Consider the following 16,485-nt stretch of genomic DNA (forward strand, 5'->3'; position numbering starts at 1 on the left):
AACTCAGACACAAGGCCCTAGCGTAAGCTGGCTACATTGGCGGAGGTAGCAGGGGTTGCCACACCGCAGCAAGTGCAACCAGGGGGGAGAAACTACCCTCTCCATTAGGGACATTTAAGGCATGACACTAGCCAGGAAGCGAACTGGCAGAGAAGAGACGCTGGCACCACCACCACCAGCAGCAGCAGCAGCATTGGAAAAGGCGAATGAGTGGGCAATTGGCGACCCGCTCACCTGTTTCACCCCAGGGCAAAGCATCCAAAGACTGTCAGTCCTTGGCGTTTGGGAGCAGACTTACAGAACTGAGACACTAGGCCCTAGCGTAAATTGGCCACACCGGCGGAGGTAGCAGGCATTGCCACACGGCAGCAAGTGCAACCAGGGGGAGAAACTACCCTCTCCATTAGGGACATTTGAGGCATGATTTCAGCCAGGAAGCGAACTGGCAAAAGATACTGGCACCACCACCAGCAGCAGCGTTGGAAACGGAAAAAGGTGAATGAGTGGGCAATTGACGACCCGCTCACCTGTTTCACCCCAGGGTAAAGCATTGGAAGACTGTCAGTCCTTGGCGTTTGGGAGCGGACTTCCAGAACTCAGACACTAGGCCCTAGCGTAAATTGGCTACACCGGCGGAGGTAGCAGGCATTGCCACACCGCAGCAAGTGCAACCAGGGGGAGAAACTACCCTCTCCATTAGGGACATTTGAGGCATGATTTCAGCCAGGAGGCGAACTGGCAAAAGATGCTGGCACCACCACCAGCAGCAGCGTTGGAAAAGGAAAAAGGTGAATGAGTGGGCAATTGACGACCCTCTCACCTGTTTCACCCCAGGGCAAAGCATGAAAGTCTGTCAGTCCATGGCGTTTGGGAGCGGACTTCCAGAACACCGGCGGAGGTAGCAGACGTTGCCACACCACAAACACGTGCAACCAGGGGGAGAAACTACCTTAAACATTACAGAGAAAAAAAATTAACTTTCCAAGCTAAGAGCTGGGTAACCCAACTTGGGCAGATTGAATTTAAGAAAGGCAATCTGCTCCATCAGATGAGGTGCCATGCGTGAGCGCTGTGGACTCAGTATGTTTCCAGTCATAGAAAACACGCGCTCACTTTGAACAGTGGTTGGCGGACATGATAGTAGCTGCTGCTCAACCCATGAGAGTGCAGGCCACACACTCTTCTTTTCATCCCAGTAGCTAAGAGGATCAACATTAGGCGCAGAAGGAACTTCACAGAGGTAAAGTTTGACCATTTCAGCAGCACTACTCTCCTTTCTGCTGCTAGCTCTGTCAGATGGTCCAAATATACTCCCAAGTGCCTCTTCCCAAAACGCAGCTGCTCCACTCAGCTGTGTTGTGCTGCTTGTGGCACTGCTGCTGATGCTGCTGCTAGGAGTAGCAGACCACATCATCTCTTCCTCCTCCTGCACCTCTCCCTCCTCGGACAGCATTCCCATTTTACGCTGCCAGTCACGCACCTTGTTGACCAATTGCTCCCGGTGGCTACTGAGAACATTGAATTTCAAAGCTAGCTTTCCCTTAATTCTTGGATCGCAAAGGCACGCTAGCATCATTTTGGGACTCTCTTCCATTCGTTTGCGAAGGTGTACTTTTAGCAGATCCTTCAGCTTCCTGACTATGGCTGCTACGTCAGGATGTAGAATGCCACCTTGCACAGCCTCACGGTTTCCAAGGAACACATCCATCTTGCTGCCTAGATGGGAGAACACTGGGATTACCTGGGCCAGACTGGCAGTGTTTGAGCTTAAATTTTCTGTGGCATCCCTGAATGGTTTAAGGACTGCCACTAGCTGGGCGATCACTGTCCAATCCCCCCTATTCAATGGAGAGGTAATCCCAATATTGTGCTCTGAGGCAAGATTATGGATTGCTCTCTGCTGCTCCAAAATCCTCTCCAGCATGTCTAACGTGGAGTTCCACCATGTACTGACATCCTGACGTAGGCAGTGTACGGGAAGACCTGACCTCTCTTGCTCTTCCCTCAAAAGTTGGCTAGCCTTTCACACTATGGTGAAAGTGCCCAGCGATCTTTCTGCAGCGGGACAGAACTACTGCTGCCACATTAGTTCCTTCTGACATTGCTGCCTTCACTACAAGATGGATGATGTGGGCTGCACAGCGCACACCAACAATATGACCATCTCGCAGCACTTTCACCATATTGGCACCTCCGTCAGTTACCACAAAACCAACTTCAACATTGGTGCCCGCCTCTGCTCCCACCCAAAGGCTAAACATTTTCCTCATTGCATGCAGAATATTTTGGGAAGTGTACTTTTCATCCATCACTTCTGCATGGAGAAGGAAAGATCGGTAGCCTGCTGCAGCAGCTTCCTTAGACACACCGGGCTGCCACCAGTGTGCTATCAAAGAAAGAAAGGCATGCTGGACGCAAGGTGCACTCCACAAATCTGTAGTGAAATGAACAGACTGACCAGCAGCCTTGGAAAGCTCCTCTTTCACTGCTGCAACACAGGACCGATACAATGAGGGGACAATGTTCCTGCTGAAAGTGGAACGTGACGGAACTGTATATTGTGGAGCCACAGCCGCCATCAATTGTTTGAAAGGCTCCCCTTCGATCATAGAGAAGGATGCCCCTCCAACAGCAATGAACTGACCAATCAGTCGCGTTACTTTATTGGCCTGCTGTTTGGGCATTGACCTTTTGGATTGGAATGCCAGAAATTGTTCCAAGGTGGGCTGGACATGCAGTGCTCCAACCTGCCTTGGTCTCTGGCTGCCAGCACTAGCTGCTGCTGCTGCTGCTGCTGCTGCTATTGGCTCAGAAGAAGAAGCTGGTTTTTCCACGGCCACCAGCTATGCTGCCTGCACTAAGTTTTACTTCTGCATCTTTCCCCAATAGCACAGCGTTGTGTTGAGTGCTGAGGTGATGCTTCATGCTAGCACTGGTAAAATGGCCAGACACTTTCCCTCTGCTTATTAGCTTCCCACAATGTTTGCACTTTCCATAGCGCCCTTCTTCAACATTTTCAAAGTGCTCCCAAATTGGGGCGTGCATAGCCTTGGAGTGTGCCTTGGGTGCTGCTCCTATTGCTCGGGGTGGATGAACATAGGCAGAACTAGTGGTGGTGGGACTGGTATTAACAGTACTGGCCATAGTGGGACTGCTAATTGCTTTAGCTTTAGATTTGCTAGGTTTTGCTGCTGCTGGTGGTGGTGGTGATGGTGATGATCGTAGCGGAGAAGGTGGAGGCTCAGGGGAAAATTGTGCACTAGTCATTTGGACACTGCTCCCTGAGGAATCTGATTCCTGACCACTCATCTCCTCTACTTCCTCTGGCTCATAGTCTAGCTCTTCATTAGACAGATCGAATAGAATTCCTGCTAGGCTGGAGCTAAGACTGATATCGTCGTGAGACTCGTGACTAGTAGTAGTGCGAGCAGGAAGAATAGACTCTGCACTTGGCCTCTCAGTCTCAGGCTCCTCTGCTACATCGCTAGGTGGAGTTCCACTATGTGTAGCCCTCTCTCTAACTGTCTTTACAAAAATTTTGTAAGGACTTGGTGGCTTGCTAGAGGTACTAGGAGGACATGGCGTGGCGGTACCAGTGGGAACAGTAGGCGCAGCACTAGTGGTGGTAGAGGCGGTAGAGGTGGGAGTGGTGGTGGTGGTTTTTTTCCCTACAAAGCAATGAGATCGCTTTGGTTTGCGACCTCTCTGAGTCTTGCTGCTAATTTGGCTCTGCTTGGTACCTTGCATGCTGCTTGTGGATGGGGAAGATGCTGCTTGGGGCAAAAGGCACTTCTTTTTAGTCACTGGGCTGGTACTACTTGTGCTACCCTTTAACTTTGAACGTGCTTCTGGTGCTTTAGGCTTTCCGTAAAAAACCATAGAGCTTGTGGGCCTAGCCGCACTACTACTGCCTGCTTTTGGTGCCTTTCCTTTACTTGATGATCCTTCAAGCAATGCTTCCCCAAATGATAAGCGAGAGCTTGGCCTACTTGGCCGACTTTACTGACGCAAAGGCTGCATCTTAGAACTGGTGGTTGTGCTGGTGGTGGTGGTGGTAGATGGAGCTTGTCCCTCCTTAGTCCCAAAAGGAGGATCCATTTCAAATTTTTTGTGTTGTGTGTGTAGTGTAGTGTAGTGTTTAAAAAACTATAAAAAAATAAATAAATAAAAATAAAAAAAAGGAAAAACGAATTAAAGACAAAAAAATTAGAGGAAGTTCTCTTCAGTGCTACTGCTTAAAAAGTAAAACTATGCACTACTGCACTGTGCTGTTGTGTGCAATCTGCCAAAGTGCTAAAGTTATTTAAATTATTAACTCAAGATTAACTATTTAATAACTAGCAGTATTTTATTTTTAATTTGAATTTACACGGGCCTAAGAGCTTAGCCTACTACTATGCTAGCCTAAAGCTATATTTCCTTACTATAAGTTTACCTCTAGGCAGACACTCTCAAACCCACTAACTTTGCTTAGTACAGCTCGTCACAGTAAATTTTTCTTGAAAAGAATTAGAAATAAAATAAAATGTCACAGCAAAACAGTTAGCTTCACTGCTTGCTGAACAAAAACACACAGCACTTATGCGGCTGCACTCACTAGCCCAACAAGTTCACTTCACTGATGGACTGAGGTGAGCAAAACCACTAAGGGTACTTTTAATAAAATTGAAATAAAATGTAAAATAAATGAGAAAATCTTTGCAAAACAGTTAACGTCACTGCTTGCTGATCAAAAAAAAAACACAGCACTTATGCGGCTGTACTCACTAGCCCAACAAGTTCACTTCACTGATGGACTGAGGTGAGCAAAACAAATGAAATAAAATGAAGGATTAATTAAGAAAAATTGACTTGGTCTCTTACTGTTGCTAAAACAAAGCACAAACTATAGAGCTGCAGCACCAGTACTAATAAGATTAGCTGAACTATACGCTAGTAGTAATTAATTAATATTATTACTTTTATTTATAGCTAATTTAATTAACTATTAAGATAAGAAAGAATTATAGAATTACTGATATAACTGATTTTAGATTAGACACTAGTAGATGTCTTGAATGTCTACAGTACACTCTACACTAGTATACTACTACTAACTATAACTGACAAATATATATATAATTTTATAATGAATTCAATTATTAATTATATTAATTAATATTACTGATTTTAAATTAGACACTAGTAGATGAATGTCTACAGTACACTCTACACTAGTATACTATAATATATATATATATGACTGACAAATATATATATATATATAATATTATAATGAACTATTAAATTATAGATTCTATTAAATTATTATTTATAAATTCTATTTAATTTATTTAAGCAGGACAGGCAGTAGGCACTAGTGCCAGCCCAGGGCAAGGGCACCCCAGTGCCACTGAGGCACTGGGTGCACTGTCAACTCAACAGCACTTACACTACAGTTGATGACAAATTAAAAAAAATAAATTTAAATTAATCAAATTATTATTATTAATTATATTAAGTAGCACTGAAGTGAGGATGAAGTACACTGTGAGAAATGGCAGGCTAAGGCTTACCAGTCTCACACAGAACAGAACAATCTCTCTGTAACGCTCGGATGCAGCACAGCAGTGTTGCCAAAGCAGTCATAGCGAAAAATGAATGGATCTCTCAGGCAAGCTCTGGTCTTATAAAGGAGCCTTCAGAATTCAAAAAACAGCAGCACAGGCATTGGACGAGACCCTTAGCGTGACGTCACAAGAGTGAGCTGATTGGACAGACGAGATCAGCTCACTCCTGTTTAAAATTTTGGCGGCTTCGCGGCAAAAACGAAGACGATCATGAAGAATCGAAGAATCGAAGGTTGTGAGTCTTCGTCTTCTCCTACATTTTGCCGGCACTGTATTCTCTTCGGCGTGTCTTCGGAACGAACAAAAAAACGGCCTCTTCGTGCTCGTTTTCATGTTCGTCCGAAGACAAATGCGCAAGTCTAGTTATTATCATTCCGCTATTATTCTGCGAACTGAAGGATTAAGGCTCCACTCTAAATAAATAACAAATAGTAGTGCAGGTAAACCTTTATCTTCGTCCAGTCTTAGAGATATGCATCACAGGTCATGTATCCTCACCATCAGCACAGCTTTTGAATTGATATTTCTCATTTACATGAATAATAAAGTCCAATTCACTTAGTAGTTCATCCCCTTAATATTGTTATATATTTAATCCGGTTAATTCATGGTTAACACTGCAATATATATTAGATTGCAATTCAGCACACTTCTTTTATTCATGTATTGATCATTTCTTAGAGTGTATAGTAAGTTGAAATGTAGAGGTTAAATTATAAAACCCGTTACTCACAGCTTTACACTCTCCGATGATCAAACTGAAAAGCTTTGTCCGGATCTGGATTAAAGATGGCTATCGGAATTTCGGCGAACTCCGAAGCTAGCTGTGTTCCCGTTGTGGTGAAGTTAATTTCACTGCCGGATAGAGGTCTGCTGCGTGCTATTAGTCGGGACACCCGAGCTCGGTGTCTCTAATCGGCCCGTCTTTGCTCCCAGTCGCGGATGAGCGGAGTTAGAGCAGAGTCGAAGTGTTCATTCCCCGCCCGTGTGGTCCTCGAGCGCTACTTCCTCGAGCATCTCACATCATCACGTCTCACTCCTGAATATGCAGTAAACTTGAGCATCTGGATTTATAAGAATTAAAATTTAAATGAAAGTTGCCAGTTTCGTCAATTCATATGAATCTCCAAAAACAAGGAGGGAAACAAACACAGAATTTTCATTTCATTTTTTTTCTTTTTTCCCCATGGCTGTCCCATTTTGCAGAAGTCCACAGAGAGGTGAGATTACCGTATTTGCTTGATTATAAGATGACCCTGATTATAAGACGACCCCCAAATCTGAATATTAATTTAGGAAAAAAAGAAAAAGCCTGAATATAAGACGACCCTATAGGAAAAAAGTTTTACCAGTAAATGTTAATTCATGTTAACAATTTTTTTAATAAAAGCTATGATTGAGAAAAATATTTTGGTTTTATTTCCTTCTATTGCCACTGTGCCCCATGATATGACTTTTAACCCTATATGCCACTGTGCCCCATTATATGCCTTTTGACCCCCTATGTGCCACTCTGCCTCCAGAAATGCCTTATACCCCTATATGTCACTCTGGCATTAAGGGGGTTAAAAGGCATATTATGGGGCAGAGTGGCATTTCAGGAGGCAGAGTGGCGGATAGAGGGTTAAAAGGCATTTCTGCAGGCAGAGTGGCATTAAGGGGGTTAAAAGGCATTTCATAGAGCACTCTCCCTACAGAAATGCCTTATGCCCCCCATTTAAACACCCTCCATCCTCCTCCCAACTTACCGGTGCTTCTGAGTCCCGGTGCGTAGCCGGGGCAGCCGGAGGGAGGTGCGGTTAGCAGCGGGGGTTGTCTGCGTCCATCGCGCAGACCTTCCCCGGCTGTCAGAAATCACAGGGAACTCTGATCTCTGACAGCCGGGGGTTGTCTGCGCGATGGACTCAGACAACACCTGCTGTTAACCGCACCTCTTTCCGGCTGCAGCGGAAGTTGTCTACGTGAATTGCGTATGTGGTGTTAAAACCGTTTATGGGGACAAGACAAGTTACCACAGCGTAGACGTCTACCCGCTGCCCGGACAACACACCGGGGAGTCAGAAGCACCGGTAAGTTGGGGGGGCATAAGACAGGAGGATCCAGGTCCCCTGCAGCGCTGCGGGGGATCTGGATCTTAGTCTCATAGTCAGACCTATTTGACGTCTGATTATAAGATGACCCGATTATAAGACGAGGGGTATTTTTCAGAGCATTTAGAATCGAGCAAATACGGTAGTTTGGTGTAGAAGAATTTGACTGGACTGCATGGAGCCCTGACCTCAACCCTACCGGACACCTGAATAAACTGGAATAAATATTACAAGCCAGGCCTTATTGTCCAACATCAGTGACTGACCTCACAAATGCTCTACTGGATGAATGGGCAAAATTTCCCAAAGGAACACTCCAAAATCTTGTGAAAAGTCTTCCCAGAAGAGTGGAAGCCTCCACACTTTTTGGCAGCTCAACGAACACAGCGTTATGCCTGGGCATATCCAAAATTGAGATTGAATGCCATTATGTAAGGTTTCGTACAATCCACATCTTATGGATCCCAAAACCTTTGTTACATCAAGCAGGGAATCTTTACATAATACAGATCGCATGTGGTTTATGGAGATTATAGTCTTTTGAAGCTTTCTGAAGGACTTCAGAGTGGAGCAGAGTGGAGATTTATGTTAAGGGCATTATATTTACTATGATTAAATTTGTAGGCTATTTTATATAGGTTAGGTTATGACATCAGGGGGGTGGATAAAGTTAACAAAATGTAATCTGCAAAAAGTCTAACGTTATAACTGGTATTGCCTACTTAAATGACCTCTACTAGCAGTTCAAGGTAGATTGCAAACAATAGTGTCTGTATGGGTGACGAGGGGGTTGCGTAGGATGCACCGCCACTCTCTCCAAACAGTGGCGACTCTAGAAACAATATATAGGGGGGGGCACACAAGATACCAACATGATCATTCAACATGGGAAGCCTGAAGCCACAATTTAGTACGACTAATCCTTGAAATTTTTATATATTTTATAAATATAAATTTTATAGAGTAAATATAAATTTTATAGAGTAAATATAAATTTTATAGAGTAAATAATACAATACCTTTTCCACTAAATGATTTCAGGGCCTTGAATGTTTTGTCCCCTGAAGTCACTACAACTTCTGGAGGGCATTTTATCTCTGGATAAGTATAAATATAATAATTCCAACTGTAAGTTAAGTGCCAGGAAACAGATGACCAAACACACACACCAACACAGGCTCTGTCACACCGACACCCGGACACACACACCAGGACAGGCTCACACCAGGACAGGCTCTGCCACACCAATACCCAAACACACATCAGGACAGGCTCTGCCACACCGACACCCAAACACACATACAGGACAGGCTCTGCCACTCGGACACCCAAACACACACCCCAGGACAGGCTCTGCCACACCCACATCCAAACACACACACCAGGACAGGCTCTGCCACACCCACATCCAAACACACACACCAGGACAGGCTCTGCCACACCAACACCCAAACACACATACCCCAGGACAGGCTCTGCTACACTGATAACCAAAAACACACAAACAGCAGGACAAATCTATGTCATTGACATCTACATCAGGATGGATTTTTCACACTGCATTGTTGTTTATACCCCCTTTGTGTTTTTGACCCTTGTGTATTGATGCCTCAGCCAGCACCCTTTTAGTATAGATTAATGTGGTGCCCCCACACCCTTGTATGATTGCCTCCAGCCACCACTATTTGTATTAATGCCCCCAGCAAGCCCCTCCCTTTATTATTGATTAATGTGATGGCCCCATCATATATACGCGTTAGACATGCATTTTTAACTACATAATGAGTACTTATCTCTTTGAAGTAAAGACTATTGAAACATTAACACACAAACCCAGCTTTGCATGTATAGATCAATTGAGATTCACTTGTGATCTAAGCACTGAAGGTATATATATCAAATAAACAGAATCAGACATACAAATCCTGTATTTGCAGGTATACAATAATAATATATGAAACGTAGAATTGCAGGTATAGATTAAATAAATACATGGAAACAGCATTGCAGGTATTGATCAACTGAACATGACATACAAACCCTGTATTTGCAGGTATACATAAATAATGTATGGAAAAATAGCATAGCAGATATGGATCTACAGAATAACACAAAAAACAGCTTTGCAGGTATAGATCAATTGGAATTCACATAAAAACACGGCAAATTACAGGCATAGATCACAGGTTGCACACCCCAAAGTCAGCCCTGGCGCCCACACTGCCGACATAGAACCTGGCCAGCACCCAGATAACACACATAAGATTTGCCCTCTTTGTCCCCAAATAGCCCAGCACAAGTCAACTTTGTCCCCAAAGAGCCTGGCCTGTGCCATCTTTGTCCCATATACACCCTGCCTGTGCCATCTTGGTCCCCAAGGCTCAAACATCCTGCTAGTGCCATCTTTGCCCTTCCACAATTATACATCTACGATATACACAAACACATTAACTCATGGTCTCCCTCATTCAGACTATTCATCCACATAGTAACTCATGCTCTCCCCCATTCAGACAATTCATCCACATATTAACTCAAGGTCTCCCACATTCAGACAATTCATCCACATATTAACTCATGCTCTCCCTCATTCATACAATTCCTCCACATATTAACTCATGCTCTCTCTCATGCAGACAACTCATCTACATATTAACTCATGCTCTCCCTCATTCAGACAACTCACCCACATATTAATTCATGCTCTCCCTCATTTAGACAATTCATCCACATATTAACTCATGCTCTCCCTCATTTAGACAATTCATCCATATATTAACTAATGCTGTCACTCATTAACACAATGCATCCACATACTCACTCATTCACACTTTACTTATTTCAGTATTCTTACTACCCTCTTTCTCACTATGTACCCCCTCTCCCTCCCTTATCACTTTCTACCCCTTCTCCCTCCCTTATCACTTTCTACCCCTTCTCCCTCCCTTATCTCTTTCTACCCCTTCTCCCTCCCTTATCACATTCTACCCCTTCTGCCTCCCTTATCACTTTCTAACCCCTCTCCCTCCTCTTTCCCTACTTACTATCTACCCTCTCCCCCTTTGTAATTCACTCACCTTTAAGTCCTGCGGCAGGAGAACGAGGCTTCTGTCTTCCTTCTCTGCCGTGGCGCGCGCTGCTTCACTGCTGAGCGCCGGATATGATGTCATATTCCGGCCCTCAGTATGATACGCCGGCACCGCGACGGAGGTAGAGGCCTCGTGGAGGAGACTGAGGGGGGCCGAGCGATTGCTAGGCGCCCCTCTCTCTCTCTCCTCAGCGTAAAAAAAAAAAAAGTGTTTGAGGCTGCCCGGGACTTAAAGTCCCATTGCGGGACTGTCCTGGGCAATCCGCTGGGTGGTTCCAAATTCGGCAGGGGGGCAAGGAATAACCTAGGGGGGGCATTTCCCCCCCCTTGCCTCCCTGTAGCGACGCCACTGTCTCCAAATGGTATAGTGTTATTGTGTTGGGCGTGGTTAGCAAGGTAAACATTTTCGTTCAATCCCGTTGGGACTCAGAAAGGTAAGAGAAGTAGCAAAAGAGTAAAAGTAGAGATAAAGGATAGGTAAAAATAAAAACATGTTAATTGAAACAAAAAAAGGATAGCATGCTTAGTATCCAACCATAATCAGTTACTAAACATAATGAACTGTAGCTCCTACAATCTTTTCCACCTTGGTAAAATAGCAAGGGTTAACTTTTGTATGAGCATGATGACTTTATAATAAAGCTCTGGGGGGGAGGGGTGTTTTTTAAGTCCCCTTAAACCAAAGTACACAGTCTGTATCAAGCCACTAAGCTTTGTAGTATAAATTAAATTATATATGTATTTTATGAACTAATGTCTCTTGTAAAGTTTTGAAGTTTAACTCCATCTTGCATTTTTTCATTTTTGTAGAAACGATTGCGCAGTTTCTATAAGGTCTGTTCTTGTGCCAACCTCCCCCAGTTCTTTCTTTAGATCCAACAAGCCCTGCTGAATATTTGTTTTAAGATCAGCTTTGACTGAGAGGACCAGTTGCTTTACATTCTTAATATCCTGTTTTATGCAGGCCATGGTGCTCATGTCTGAAGTCGCATAATGGCTACAATGTGGTATTTCACTGACTTTTAGGCTCTTGTTATGCAGCCATTTGAAAACTGCTTTCATGCTCACCAACATGTATTCATCTGTCCCTCCAGATTATCTTTTGGGCATTCTACATGACATGCTCATTTCACTGAATGTCAGTAGACAGCATAGCCATAGGGCAAGGTAGGCGCAAAGAAAAAAAGGATTAAATGACAAAATACACTATACAAACACCGTTTAAATTTAAAAAAATCACTAGTAGCCAGCATTTTGCTATTCAGGCGCACCCGCTTTTGTGAAATGCAACTCATTAGCCTGGCCGAGGATGATGGGAGTTTTAATCCACAGTCATCAGCCCATTTTAAAAAAAAGACCAAAATATGAGGATATTTTATGATTTATTTTGTGATTTGCAGGTGGGGAGGGGGGCTGGCTGTGGTTTAATTTCTGATCCACTGTATGACAGTATTTATGAAACAGTTTTCCCAGTGTTCCAGCCAGATGGTCGAACTATAGGCCAGCTGGCAACCTGGCACACTTTTTTTTAATGTATTTTACTTGTATTTTGTGGTAGGCTGTCTACCTACTGCATTATTGATTTATGGTTTAGCAGCACCTTTAGACTTGTGCGCAATTTCTATAGTGTAGGGAAAAGTAAGTCCATCGCATCGTATCTGGACTGGATGATTTTTATCATTGCAATTTGCCTGCTGAGGAAAGCTTTTTGTTCAAGTAAGTTAATATTGTTAACAGGAGGATGTTCCTCAGCTTTCTGGCAGTTACATTACATTCATTTATAAAGGGCCGACAGATTCCGCAGTGCTGTTACGGTCAGTAGAACAATTTCACATACAAAAACACATACAATAACAAACTGGTGCAAAGGAGAGGAGGGCCCTTCTCTTGCGAGCTTACAATCTAGTCTGAGGGGGGAAGTGAGACAATAGGAGAGGACTGCTTGGATTGGGATGAGTTGATCTTGTTCCAATGGTGTGTTGAAGCTGTTGATTGTTGTTCAAGTTGCTTGATTATGATAGTTGGAAGAGGTTTCCAAGAGGTTTTAAAAGTTGTGTGTGAGGCAGAAGGTCTGAACGGAACAGGGAAGAGAATTCCACAGGAGGAGTGCGGCGCGGGTGCAATCCTTCTTTCTGCAGTGGTACTTGGTATGTAGTTTCCCTCCAGTTTAACTCCAGTGTAACTCCTAACTGTCCGCTTATGAAGAGTCCACGTGGGAAGAGGCCACAGCAGCTACATTTCCAAGTGAGGCCTAGGAATTTATAGGGCTGCCTCACAAGTGGTCAGAGAAGGTGATTGGATACAGGAGGCAGATGTTTCACACCTTGGTTAACAAACGCAATTAAGCCAGACTAGAGGGCACCACATTTGAGAGCAGCAGGGTATGGAGACATGCAGGATATAGACATACCAGGTGGAAAACAGGGGCAACAGTAGGAGATGAGGGGTTCAAGTGGAATATGTTATATTCATACCAGGTGGAAAACCAGGCTAACGGCAGGAGATGAGGGGTTCAAATGGAATATGTTATATTCATACCTGTAAGAGTAGGAGATATGGTGATTGCCAGAGGAGTAGCTGGATGAAAGCATGAAGACCAGGGATGTCTGGATAGTCCAGTGTAACTCTTAACTATTTACTTATGATGAGGCCACTTGGGGTAAGGCCACAGCAGCTACATTTCCAAGCAAGCTGGAAATGTGGCTAGTATATTGATCCGAATAGAATGACCACTATTACATATAGTGTAAAATCCATGGCATGTGTTAACACTTCTGGTGAAGCAGGGTTTTTCATTACATCATTTTTTGGGTACTTGTATGCTGTAAAGGTCTGTCAGTGTATAGACATGGTTGACCAATTTTGGATATGAAATAGTCAGGGGATTCACCCATAAACCATCCAGGTTTATGGGTGGATCCCTTGTCTAGTTCATATCCAAAATAAGTCACCCATGTCTATACATAGTGGTGTATGAAGGTTTTTACAGATCATAGACTCAGTTGGTGTAGATTACCATATTATTTTGTGAAGCAAAATAGTGGGTGGACAGAACTTTTATATTGTGAAACACTCAGTACTTACAGAATTTGTCAGAGTTGTTCTTGGCTATATAGTCGGATAAGAAGAATTGTTATGAGTCTTACATCATGAATCTCCAGATTATGTGTGCAGTGGCTAGAGGGAGTTTGAATAAGGACAGTATGTGGAACCTTGGGTTGAGCTGTTTGGGGCCCCCAAGGTGTAATGGTGAATGGTGGGGCCTAGATTGGAGTGTTGCAGCCTAGAAGGGTAGAGATAAAGATAGTTCATCAGAATAGTTGTCACACCTTGTTTGCATTAAATTATGTCTCACCTAATCTAAAGCCTGGCCATGTGCAAACCATGTTTTACTGTAAAATAGGCAGTGCACATGTGCAGCCAGTGATGTGCAAATCTTTTGTGATATTGGACAGGAGTGTTGGCAAGTGGAACATAATTCCTGATCATTACTTTCCTGTTCATATCAGTGTCAATATAATGTACAATGACATAATCTTGCATATACCACACAACACAGAGATCAAAAATAATCGGCACTTGCATATCCAGCCATGATGGCATCAACAACAACAACTTTACTATAACTAATGGGCTAGCTGGGGAGGTCAATGATCTTCTTTGTAACTCTAGTCGCCGCTTAAGCAGTTCCCGAGCGGACTGCCACCTTAGGTGCTACTATTTGCCTCCTGTTGCTAATTCAGGTATTCACGGTTGTCTTCTGCTGGGAGGCGGTTCCACGTATCAACCGTCCCGCTCAAAATTTTCTTCACGTTGCTTTACACGATTACAGCTTGGCCGTGTGATAAGTCGTGTAGGTTTTTTATGTTTTCACTGTGCTGCGTGTTATTTAGGATAAGTGTCCAGCTCATGTCCGTGAATCTGTTACATGGCTGCTTTTCAGGCTCCACGTCTGTTAGTCCGTTACATGGCTGCTTCTCAGGCTGCACATCCGTGAGTCCGTTACATGGCTGCTTCTCCACGTCCGTGAGTCAGTTTTTCAGGTCTGCTTCTCCGCGTCCGTGAGTCTGTTACGTGTCTGCTTCTCCACGTCCGTGAGTCCGTTTTCAGGTTTGCTTCTCCACGACCGTGAGTCTGTTACGTGTCTGCTTCTCCACGTCCGTGAGTCCGTTTTCGTGTCTGCTTCTCCGCGTCCGTGAGTCTGTTACGTGTCTGCTTCTCCGTGTCCGTGATTCCGTTATGTGTCGTTTAGAGAGAGGATCCAGTGTGAGCCTTCTGGTCTCGCTCAGCGACTGTCATCATCCACTCATATTCACACATTGACCATTATACGCAAACTGTCCCTCAGAGCTGATAATCTGACGTATCCGCTATTAGTTCACGGTGAGCACAGTTAAGCCTTTTCATTTAGCGATGAAGCTTTTCCTAACAGAAGTCTAAGATCAATACTGTAGTTCTAAACAACCCCTCTGGTTTCTTCTCACCCGGATATAACGTATTAGAGGTCTGCAAGGTCAAGCCAGTGAAGTCCCCCAGTAATTTACCAGTGGATGGCGAGTAAGAGCTTTGCTAATGTTAATGGACATCCTGTTTAGTCCTGGTACATGTATAGTGCTTAAGCTTCCATGTAATTTTTTCGGATGCAGGCTGCTTGGTGAGCTGGCTACTGTGCTTAATTCAGCTTCGGTTCTTCTGATCATTACGAGCTGTCACTTGGTCATACGAAACGAATCAATCCGGTCCGAGTACACTGTTTCTTCCTACCCCGGGTAACCAGTTGCCGTCCTTTTACTGGGACGGTAAGTCAGCCTTTGTTGGTTCATGTGACCGAGGGTACTGGCCATTATGCTTTATTCTTCGTCATCTCTGAAGTCTCGGACTTGTGTTCTGTTGCTGATCATTTCGTTCTGTCCATCGGTCATACGAAAACGAATCGGTCCGGCCAAGTACACGAATTACGTTTTTTCTTACCGACTCAGTTTGGTGCCCAGTTGCAGTCCTGGGAGCCTTGTTGTTGGTTTTTTGACTGGGAAACCAAAAGCCAGTCTTCTTTTGCCCTTCCCCAGGGAGCCGTTGTCGTCAGTCATGTTTATCAGATATGTTAGGTTATTACATACCAGGATTGGCCTTCACCCGCTCGCATAATCGGGGCAGCGTCTAAGAATAAGTTCCAGCCCAGGTGATTAAAAGCTAGGCGGATGGAACTCCTCGTGTTTCCTTCTTTATATCTCGCAACCAATCTCAGGAATGCGTAATGCCTTCACGTCACTCGCTTAACTCCTTAATGACAAAGCCCGTACATGTACAGGCTCAAAATGCATTGTTTTCAATGGGTTTAGGGACCGCCCATTGTCTTTAAGGGGTTAATAAACTTGGTCATTCATATTGTCATGTTGTGGTACGATTAACTTTGTGTCTTCTTCTTTTTGCCCTCTATAGGCCTACCTGGTACGTCTGTCATGGCACACCTCAGACCGAATGGACCCTCTCTGGGTCTTTGGTTCTCCGTTCTACTAATCCTATTCGTTTTGCCCCTCACACAAATGTGAAGGCTGATGTATATTAGCCTGTAGTTGTGGGAGGGGCTATGGTTATTTAACCAACGCCTCTCCCTTCCACAGCTACGTTACAGCTCCTAACGTTGCCCTCCCTTGCCCCCCCTATTAATTTCCTTCCTTTTATTTCCTCTTTTCTCCTC

The 16,485-nt window shown here is 44.2% G+C and overlaps 1 long non-coding RNA gene across 1 annotated transcript; it reads left to right on the forward strand.

Moving 5' to 3' along the window:
* The first annotated feature begins 581 nt into the window (after positions 1–581).
* On the forward strand, positions 582–957 carry LOC128484488 (uncharacterized). Its single transcript, XR_008351160.1, has 2 exons — positions 582–638; positions 899–957. It is a non-coding gene; the product is annotated as an uncharacterized LOC128484488 (long non-coding RNA).
* The last annotated feature ends 15,528 nt before the right edge of the window (positions 958–16,485 follow it).

This window comes from Spea bombifrons, chromosome 3, assembly GCF_027358695.1.
Source record: "Spea bombifrons isolate aSpeBom1 chromosome 3, aSpeBom1.2.pri, whole genome shotgun sequence".
Lineage (NCBI taxonomy): Eukaryota > Metazoa > Chordata > Amphibia > Anura > Pelobatidae > Spea > Spea bombifrons.